Source organism: Nycticebus coucang, chromosome 14, assembly GCF_027406575.1.
Source record: "Nycticebus coucang isolate mNycCou1 chromosome 14, mNycCou1.pri, whole genome shotgun sequence".
NCBI lineage: Eukaryota > Metazoa > Chordata > Mammalia > Primates > Lorisidae > Nycticebus > Nycticebus coucang.
Genome location: NC_069793.1, coordinates 63,558,376 through 63,569,045, shown reverse-complemented (window position 1 = coordinate 63,569,045; position 10,670 = coordinate 63,558,376). Strand labels below are relative to the sequence as shown.

Below are 10,670 nucleotides of genomic sequence, written 5' to 3'. Positions count from 1 at the left end.
TTTGTTAGGATCTTGTTGAATATTTTTGCATCTATATTCGTTAGTGATATTGGTCTATAACTTTCTTTTCTTGTTGGGTCTTTTCCTGGTTTGGGGATCAGGGTGATGTTTGCTTCATAGAACATGTTGGGTAGTCTTCCTTCTTTTTCTACATTTTGGTAAAATATTTGTTAATTACGAAATACAGTGTAACAAGTTAAATACTTACACAGATATAAACCATATATTGTTAAGATAAAAGATGGATTAATATGCACAGAGTACTTAGCACCATTTGTATACATATTTCATGTGAATATACACAGTCACATATACATATGAAATAGGTATGTATAGACACATCTCACATTTTAAAGTACTTATCTTTCAATAGTTGGATATTGGTTTATTTATAGTTTATTGTTTTATACATATGTTATAAATTCTTAATAAGGAAATATTTTTTAGGTAATATTTCAATTCGATTTCAATTTAATACCTCCTCAAAACAAACACACCTCTTTTTTGCCCTTCATATTTCATAGGATCTTTCTTCCCATGGATCTTCACAAATCTGGCTTCACACAGCCCAATGGATATGCTCACAGTATGACATCCATCCATTTTCCATTTGCAGCCATCACTATTCTTAATGTGGTCCAGCACTCCTGCATCAGAACACGTGATAGTCTTTTCTAAAGTGCAGATTCCTGAACTACACTAAAAAATTACTTAATCAGAAATTCTTGAGATGAAACCCACTGATTAGCATTTTAGTCAGACATCTATGGTTTATCATGCATACCAGAGTAACACTGTTTTGGGGTCTTTTCACTTCTGGGGATACTATCTATTTCTGAAAAACACCATGAATGTCTTGCCTCTAAGTCTTTCCTTATTTTGCTCTCTCTGACTGACAGTTCCATACCCTTTCTTTTCCTATCTTTTTTTTTCCCTTTATTTTTTAGGTGCCATTAATAAATCTATGTACATGTACTTTAGGTAATCAGGTCTCTCTTCCCTGACTGGCCTGAAACTCTTTGAAAACAGGTATTATACTTCAGGGACTGATATATCTTGACCAGTCCTAAGTAAAGCACTTTATTAATAATAGTTACTTAACATATGCTTACTGAATTAAATTTATTTCTATACAACTTTACATACATTCTTATATATTTTGAGTATCTTCATTTTCACTAACAAGGTGGGAGATACTAGGGATAAGGCCATGTCCAGTGATAGCAAAGAATCCTTCTTGAGGGGTTTACTGATTCAACACATATAAATTGAAACAATATTTTAAACCAGTTATTTCTTATGAATAACCTACTGTGTACAAAACATTGTATCATATGCAAAAGGAGTTACAGATGGTGGTCTCTCTTTTTCTCAGGAAGAGCTTGAACTAATGGGAAAATAATCAATCCAGGAAATACTTAGCTAGACAAGAAAAATACTTAGAAATTTACTGTTTAGTAGAGAGGATATAATAGCATTCACTTCTATACAATAACATTGTAAATACAAATAATTTAAATTCACGGATTCTCAGGAAAAGTCTTGGAAAAAGAAGATCAGCAACCATATTTTGGGGTATGTTTTAAAATAAATGTACTAGAGAATGTTTTTGTGAAAGCAACAATTTTCACTCATGGTGCAATGAGATGATTAAGCATCAATTACAGAGAACTTTGCATAGTATGGTTATATGTAAATCAATAAAATCCACTTTAAAGTATATTTTTCCTTTATTTATAAATTAATACTACTTACATATAATTTTCTAAGTAAAATTATTTCTATTTTAATCTTACATGTTATACTTTTCACTTTTCCTACTGTCTGGGTTATGCTTTGAATTCAACATTATTCAGTACAGACACTTATACATTTTACTTTTATTTACAGACCTGAGGCAATGCTAAAAATAATAGTCTGGATCATCTCAAGTAGAATTCAGAAAAGTAGGTAAAAGAGTGTTCTGCCAAGACTATATGAGCTCACTGAGGTTTTGTTTGAGAAGGTTATTTATTGATATTTCTGTATAACTGATGTATTCCGGCTTAGAGGGATTTTTGTACCATTCAGGTTGATATTGATATCAATTGTAGCAATTGATACGGTATATTAGAAATCCTCAAATAAGGTGCTTGACTTCTTTAGCTTCCTTACATGGAACTGTAGAAATCAATTTTCCTAGAAAAGAGGAAAAATTACATTGCATGCTGAGAAATTTTTATGCTGTTTAGATTCAAGTGCTTTAGAATGCCCAAAAGATCTTCCACAGCATTAATCCTGCCTTCCCACTTGGCTTCAGCTCTAGCTATTCACTCCCCCATTGTCCTGGCTGAATGTGTTGTTAGCCATATCCTGTCCTTCCTGTGTCCTGTGCTCTCTTGTCTCCTGGTAGACCTGGACCTGGACTTTCCTGCAGGATAAATATAAATACATGCTCTTCCGTGCTGCCATCATAAATATTCCATGTTGCAATCAATGAGTTTTTATGTTTCTTTCCTCACTGGGTTGTGAGCCCTGGAGAGAAGAGAATCTGTCCTATTCTCTGGACTACCAGTACAAACTATTGGAATATGACAGAGAAAGTATTTATAGTTTTTTTTTTTTTTGATTGAGGAGAGCAGAATCAGAGAGGTTTCTAAAAAATGTGCAAAATTCACCCAATTGATGACAAAAGAAGATAAATTCATCATTTTTGTGGGAAAGTAGTATGAGGATGAGGGGTGAGCTTGTGTTTTTTCAGGGAGGGTGGGTAATTTTAGTCACAAATTTACTTGTAACAAAATGTTATCAGGGCATAAGAATAAAGAACTATACCCCCAGTCTCCAAGTGGAAAGTATGAAGTTAAGGGTCAGTGGAAGTATAAGGAAGCTGTGAAGCATAATGAGCCCTGGGGAGCTTCATACGCTGAGGGACTCACATATCTCTCCCAGGAGCTGTCTCATTCAGACACTCAAGCAGCCTGAGGTGTGGCTCCTTATATAGACCACCTGTGCCTGAGTAGACACCTCCATGCTCCTCAGCCCTTCCTGGAGAACAGGCAAGGACATATCTCTATACTTGTAAGGTAAAGTGCTGCATTCAGAGGGGAAACATTAGGTTTTACACACACTATTTTCCTATAGGGATGAGAACAATTTTATTAACTGCAAAAAACTCTATGAGAGCTTTTTTTTTTCATAAGAAAAATTGAGTAAATCTCTTTTCTAAAATCTATATTTTTCTGGGGACATTTTATTCTAACCAAGGAAGTTCAACTGGTCTATGAGCCATCTGTCTTGATGCTTAGCGCGGTTTGCTAACATGCCCATGCAATCATGAGTTTTCTGGTTAATTGTGTCATATATTTCAGAACTGCCACCTAAAGCCAGTTGCAACTACCACCACCATCCCCTGCCACCATCATCCTTCTCCTTATTTACTAATATGAAAGGCCTCCCCGTCCCATGTTCTAGTCTGCATATTGAATGTTTTATAATGCTCTCTTATTTAATCATTACAAATTAATACCATTGGTGAGCTACCAATTTCATCAGATAGTGAAATGTGATGTAAGTGCTTATTTGGAGAACTCTAGATAGTTTGTGGCAGAGACAATATTGAACCAAGTTTTACCCAACACTATAAACACATAACTGACTTTGAAAAGAGAGACATTACAAGATAGCCTAGCACAGAACTTATAGCATGTTATCATAGTGGGACTGGAAGATTACTGTCATATAAGAAGGAAAGAATTATTGTCAACAAATGGAAGGCATATAAAAGTTAATATTCCAGTACCAGGGTAGAGTCTTCCACTAAAAAAAAAAATATATTATGCAGTTTGTGTGAATGTGGATGAGTTTAGTGAGATTTCTCCAGTAGTCACATATGTAATTTCAGGAAACATAGCACAATCTAAACAAAACTAGAAATTGCTGAGGTTCTGAGACATGTTTGGAATCCTTGATCAGTTGACAACTTTCAGATTGAATTTATGTCAACAAGTATATATTGTATACTCAAGCTGTTCAGAACAGAGTTCTAGGTATTGGGAATATAATGATGAATAAGCAATGTTCCACCTGCTAGTGGCTTAATTTAGTTAAAGAGGAATATTTTTAAATAATTCATGATTATATAATGGAATAACTGCTATTCTAGATATACAAAAATAGAAGAGGATATAACTGTAGATGAAGCAGTAATTTCTACTGACTCACAGGAGGTGATGCCAGTGACTGCTTCCTGAAATAAATAAATTCATAACTTTTAAATGGTTCAGTTGATTAAATAGTAAGTCTAAAGAATTAAGTCTTATTCAAAGAAGAGGTAACTACGTGAGCACATTGGTTTGAAGTAGTTCGTTTAATTTAGTAATTTGGTGAAGTAGGGAAAAATCCAGGCTGATTATATCAAAAGGGTGGGTATAGGGAAGATGGTCACTGATGAAACTGGAAGATAAGGATGAATAATCAAGAAACATTTGAGAAGTGGAGCCTATAAAGTTTTAGAGCTTAAATAGTCTTGACAGTTGGGGTAGACAGAATTCTGAAAGGGCTCTAAAGATTACTACCCATGCTGGTATACTGGTCTCATAAAAAAAACCCATTCCTTGGGTGTGAGTGGGGCCTGTGAATGTGATGGGATTATACTCCTCTCCCACCCCTGTGATTATGTTACTTTACCTGGCAAAGAGTTTGACAGCTTTTTTTTTTTTTTATTGTTGGGGATTCATTGAGGGTACAATAAGCCAGGTTACACTGATTGCAATTGTTAGGTAAAGTCCCTCTTGCAGTCATGTCTTGCCCCCATAAAGTGAAGAGTTTGACAGCTTTAAACAAGGTCCCTGATTACTTGACTTTGAGGTGATCAAGAGAAAGATTATCCTGGGTAGGCCCAACCCCATCCCATGAGCCTTTAAAAGAGACAAAAAGCTGTAGGGAGATTCTTCTGCTAGGTTTGAAGAAGTCAGATGACATGATGTGAGATGACATATAGCCTTTAGGAGCTAAGAGTGGGTCTCACCCCCAGCCAGCAAGGAATCAGAGACCTCCGTCCTTCATCTGAGGAACTAAATTCTGCCAAAATCTGAATGAGCTTGGAAGAGGACTCTCAGCTCCAGCAACCGCATATGTTTCAGGCCAAAGCAGAAACCTGAATGAACTACAGGTATGAACCATTAAAGAAGGAAATGAAGAGAGACAGCTCATTCTATGAGTTGTTGGTAAAGAAAAAGACATACATGTAATAGGGAGGCAGGGCAAGAAGGAGGTTTTTTTTTTTTTTTTTTTTTTTCCAGTTTTTGGCCCCAGCTAGGCTTGAACCCACCACCTCCAGCATATGGGGCTGGCGCTCTACTCCTTTGAGCCACAGGCGCCACCCTTTGTTTTTAAATTATGTTTGGGTCGAGGAATAAATCAGCATATTTATAAAGATCATGGCAATGGTATAAATTCTTCACTCTTTCAAAAGTAGCAAATAATTTCATACTTGATCCCTGTTACCTTTTCAAAACTACCTTTTCATACTTTGTATCTCATATTTTAGTGGCATTTCTAAATTATATGATACTCCATTGTCTTTGGATATGCTTAGAATCTTTCATGATGATTTTTACCTTCTACTTCTGTACAAGAGTTCTTTACTCACTAAAAAAATCCTTTGACACAGCCACCACACAGTTCTAATATATATAACTTCTTTTTATATATTTTTAATTTTAATTTTTCTCTTTGAGTGCTAGTAGCTAATATTTGGTGAGCTTTTACCATAGTGAGCTATTCTGCTGATATTTTCACATACATTAACTAGTTTAATCCTCAGAACTATCCTATGAGGTATGCACATCATTGTTATTTTAGAGATGAGGAAATAGAGGCACATATAGATTAGTAATTCATTACCCCGCTGGTAAAAGCCAGAGAATTTTAACATAGCCAAAATTTAGAACATGCAGTTGTAGTACAATTGGCTTGAGGTATAGGATAAAAACTCATACCATCAAAGTATCCAGACTACATATTGGAAATCCTCTATATTCAAATAATTATGTTTATATACAATTGTCTTAATTTCTCATACTTGTTATGTGGGATAAAATTTACTTTTGTATAGTTCAAGTTTTGATATTGAGAGTCAACTTATCCAGGTTATTATTACAACTGCTAACAGTTAGTAGGGGATCAATTAATGTTAGTTATTTATTGGAGATTTTGATCTGATTATGATTCAAAGAGTACCTAGGAGATGAACAGAGGATATTTTAGATGGGCCTCTGGGAACTAAAGCAATTTAATGACTGTATCAGAATAAGTGTATATACTGTTTACTGTTTTTCTAAAATTTTGCACAACCTTTTGGATGCATTTCAACATATATTTACTGACTGCCTGCCACTTGAAGTCATGAAGTTATGGGCTAAAAGTCCATCTCCACCACTTATCAGACATGTGAACTTAAATAAGATGAAAGGTTGGTCCCTTTGTTTTGTAGCAATTCTGTGTCTTCAGGTAATTGTTTATTTCCTGCTTTCTGCTTCCTTATTTAATGTGGTCTTAGTCATTTTATTTTTTTTGAAACCAATCTTCATGAGCTCTTTATATAATAAAGATGTTATCCTTCATAAATATTTACCCAGTGAAATAATTTCAGGTCAAATGCATACTAAATGAATAAATAAATACTGTTTATCATTGCTGGGCCCTCAGCTTAAAGATTCTGCAGTTTGAGTTCAAAATGTCAACTTTGCAGAATACCACAGCATCTTCCATTATTTTCCTGCTAACTGGTGTTCCTGGGCTGGAAGCCTTCCACACCTGGATCTCCATTCCCTTCTGCCTCCTCTATGTAACTGCCCTCTCGGGAAATAGCCTGATTCTCTTCATCATCATCACTCAGCCCAGCCTCCATGAGCCCATGTACTATTTCCTCTCCATGCTGTCCACCACTGACCTTGGCCTGTCCATATCCACTCTGGCCACTATGCTTGGGTATATTCTGGTTCAATGCCAGGGAGATCGGCTTTAATGCCTGCTTGTCCCAGATGTTTTTTATTCAGTTTTTCACTGTCATGGAATCCTCAGTGCTGTTGGCCATGGCTTTTGATCGCTTTGTGGCTATTTCTAATCCTCTTAGATATGCTTCTATCTTAACTGACCTTAAGATAGCACAGATTGGAGCAGCAATCATCACCAGGGGGACAGTAACCCTGTTTCCTATGGTGATGCTTCTCAAGAGACTGTCCTACTGCCGTAGCCACATGCTGCACCACTCCTACTGCTTCCACCCCGATGTGATGAAGCTCTCGTGCACGGACACCAGGATCAACAGTGCAGTGGGGCTGACTGCCTTGATCACCACTGCTGGGGTGGACTCCATCTTTATTGTCCTTTCTTATGTGTTGATCATTAAGACCGTCCTCTGCATTGCATCCCCAGAAGAGAGGAAGAAAGCCTTCAGCACATGCATCTCCCATATTGTGGCTGTTGCTGTTTTCTACATTCCTTTGATTAGTCTGTCCTTTGTTCACAGATTTGGGAAACGGGCCCCAGCCTATGTACACACCCTGATTGCCAATGCCTACCTGCTGATCCCTCCTGTAATGAACCCCATCATCTATAGTGTGAAGACCAAACAGATTCGCAAGACTATGCTACAAGTTCTTCATTGTAGCATGACAAAGAAGTAGATGGTCTTTTTAATTATTTCTAGTGTTTGTCATTGTATAGATGAGTAAAGTATCATTCAGAGAGGTTAAAATGTTTAGACTCGTGATTGTGTTTAAATTTTCCCAAACTTTAGTTCTATACAAGAAGACTATGGAATAATATGAGCTGGTGATGCACAAGTGTATCACTATTTTTTTCTCAGACAGTCACAGTGATAATAAGAGCATTTCTTTTTTTAAGATTAAGGATTTTCAATGACTCAGACAACCAGTGACCCAGCTTCGTTTATTAATGCGGAATTATTTTTTGTCACTGGAAAAAGAGGAGGTGTCTGCTTATTGATCTAATTTCTTTACAGAAGTGAATTGCTTTGCTTGCTCACAAATGGAAATAAAGAATGAATTAATAATTTCAAATAACTGAATTTTAGCAGCTAAACCTACCATAGACAACTGGTAGTGCCCAGAGTTACTTAATTCTTACAAATACTCTTACTATTCTTTGTCTCTGGCCACCCTGACCTCTTTATTTAATAGCTAATATAATCAAACACATTTTTTTTTTCCCTGTTCATTACCTAACAGTATTTGTTCAAATATTCATACTTTTAGCCCTTTCAGGAAAATTTTTAGCATAAACATTGTGTGAAAAATAACTCTTCTTAATTCAATTCCAACCTGCCTAATTTTTTCAAAAATACTAATGTCATGCTTACTGCATAAGAAATGTGTTCTTCTTTTTGGAAAATATCATCACAAAATAATTTTTCTTTGAAGTCTCAAGATTAATAAGAAGTAAATACAGACATATTTTAGTCTGGTGGGATTTATAATGCTATATTTGGATCTCTTCCTCAAGGAAAGTTGATGTGGATATACTAGTCAGGGTCTAGGTTGGAAAATAGAAATCACACTTTATATTAACACAGGGAGAATTTAATACAAAGAACTGGGTAACAGGTAGTGAAGCAACAAAAAGGGCAATGAGAACACACACAAATACAGAAATAGTACCTGCAGGAAGCTTCTTTTACTTGTATGGTTGGAGAACAAAGAGAAGAGTTTTAGCCTATTAAAACTAGACTTTTGGTAGAGGTTCCTCTCAGAGCTGACACTTGGAGCTCTCATGAGAGGGTGCTGGCCTACTAGCAGCCTCCAGTCTCCTTATAGCATCCCCCAATTAACAGTACACAGACGGAAACCAGTTGCTAAATGATGATTATGAATGATGAGTTGAATCCTTTTTATCATAAGCAGAGTCTGTAGAATGGTGGGTTTGAAGCTGACATGACCAATAGTCAGCATAACTGGGTAATGTGCTTGTGACACAAATAAGCTCATTATGGCTATGATGGGGTTTTATTTGGTATTCCAGCCTGGACTGTAGATAATAACAGCAGTAAGTGTTAAATAGCCAGCCAAGTGCTTGCACAGTTCACCAAGTATCTTTACATACAACCTTCTAGAAGACTGTCAGTTGACACTTTTTGGGCCTTTTAGCGGGTTCTCTCTCCTTTCTACCAAATCTCTTATTCTCCTAGACAACTCAGGCCTCCTGTGCAATGGTCAGAAATAAAGTTCCAGGTTGTGTCTGGTCAACTTTCGTTTTGGAGCTGCTGGCTGCTCGGAGACTCTTGGTGGCTTATTTGTCATCTTTGGCAATTTTTCTTGTTTCTGTTCACTACTGTCTTCTTTCCAAAGCCTGAGCATGGGCATAACTATCCTTGGGTGATAGATTGTGACTGCAAACTTGTGCTATTGTCTTCGGTGTCCTCCCACATCCAATTGTGTCGTCCATTCTCTGAGCTTTGTTGATGCTCCAGGATGTTGACCCAAATGGACTGTATCACTCAGGTTCTCCTGTGAGCTGACTTCAGGTTGGAGTCACAAAACAGAAGACACTAACTGGAGAATGTAGGGTTGGAGGAGTGATGCTGCTTTGATGATGATTCTTCTTTCACTTTGGCTCCTGGGCCAATAATGGTTTCTCACAATTACTGGTCTCCAGGTATCTCAGGATACCTTGTTTGTTTCCTTATCCTGGTTTTTATTCTGTAATTAATTATGCATTAACACTCTCACTTTAAGTTATCTGAATGAATTTTGTTTCATGCTGATTTTGTGACTGATATATATCTCTTCAATGAGCAAAAATAATAGCTACTTGATTCTACTGGGTCTACTCAAAGTCTACCTGATGCATGAGATAAGTGCTGATTGGTCCTTTGCCATCTAAGGCATAAAATAAGTTCTTTCCTTGGGTCTTTGGATTTAGGTCTTAGCACCATGAGCCTTGCTTCAGCCATATGCAAGACTCCAGGAAAAGCCCTACCAATGTGATTCACAGGCACAGAGGGCTATGCAGGATTTTCCTTTACACCCAGTCAGGGCCTGAAAGAAGAAAGGGGGGATTGGGTAGACTTGTGAAATCCTGGTTGGTTGGTCTGTAGGGATCTGGGTACAGAGCCTCATATATTTTCTCTGGTACAAACAGAATAGACGGCCAGAATTTCAGAATGAGAGGAGAGAGACTTCAGTTCTGGCACAGCATTCCTTTTTGGGGCTTAGGTTACATTAAAAACGTAACATTGGAAGAATCTATTTACCATTCACCTGTGCTTTACCTTGTAGAATGCAAAGATTAGAATTTTGCCTTTCGGTTCTCTAGGAGCTAATAGTCTGGTTTGGAATCAAGAATCATACCCAAATATTTAGAGAATATAAAATATGTTTAGTAAAAACTAAAAATAAGTTTGCTATGGTTCCTACATAAAAACCCCAGAAAGGCATAGGGGGTTGTAGGGAACACTTCCTGTATAAATGGATACAATAGCATTGATTACTATCATACAGTGTTACAGTTGGATTTTTCTTACCTAATGGTGGCTGAGGCAGAAAAACAATAGATACTAAATTCCAAAGTGAGTTGTCAGACTGTCAAGGAAAACAGGTCAGATAAGAATGAGAAGACACAGTTTATAAAAAAAAATTGAAAAAGTTATTATAGACATAAAGAAAACA

At 36.6% G+C, this 10,670-nt stretch overlaps 1 pseudogene; it reads left to right on the top strand.

Annotated features, from left to right (window-relative positions):
* Positions 1-6,718: 6,718 nt before the first annotated feature.
* LOC128564506 (olfactory receptor 51F2-like) lies at positions 6,719-7,670 on the top strand (annotated as a pseudogene).
* The last annotated feature ends 3,000 nt before the right edge of the window (positions 7,671-10,670 follow it).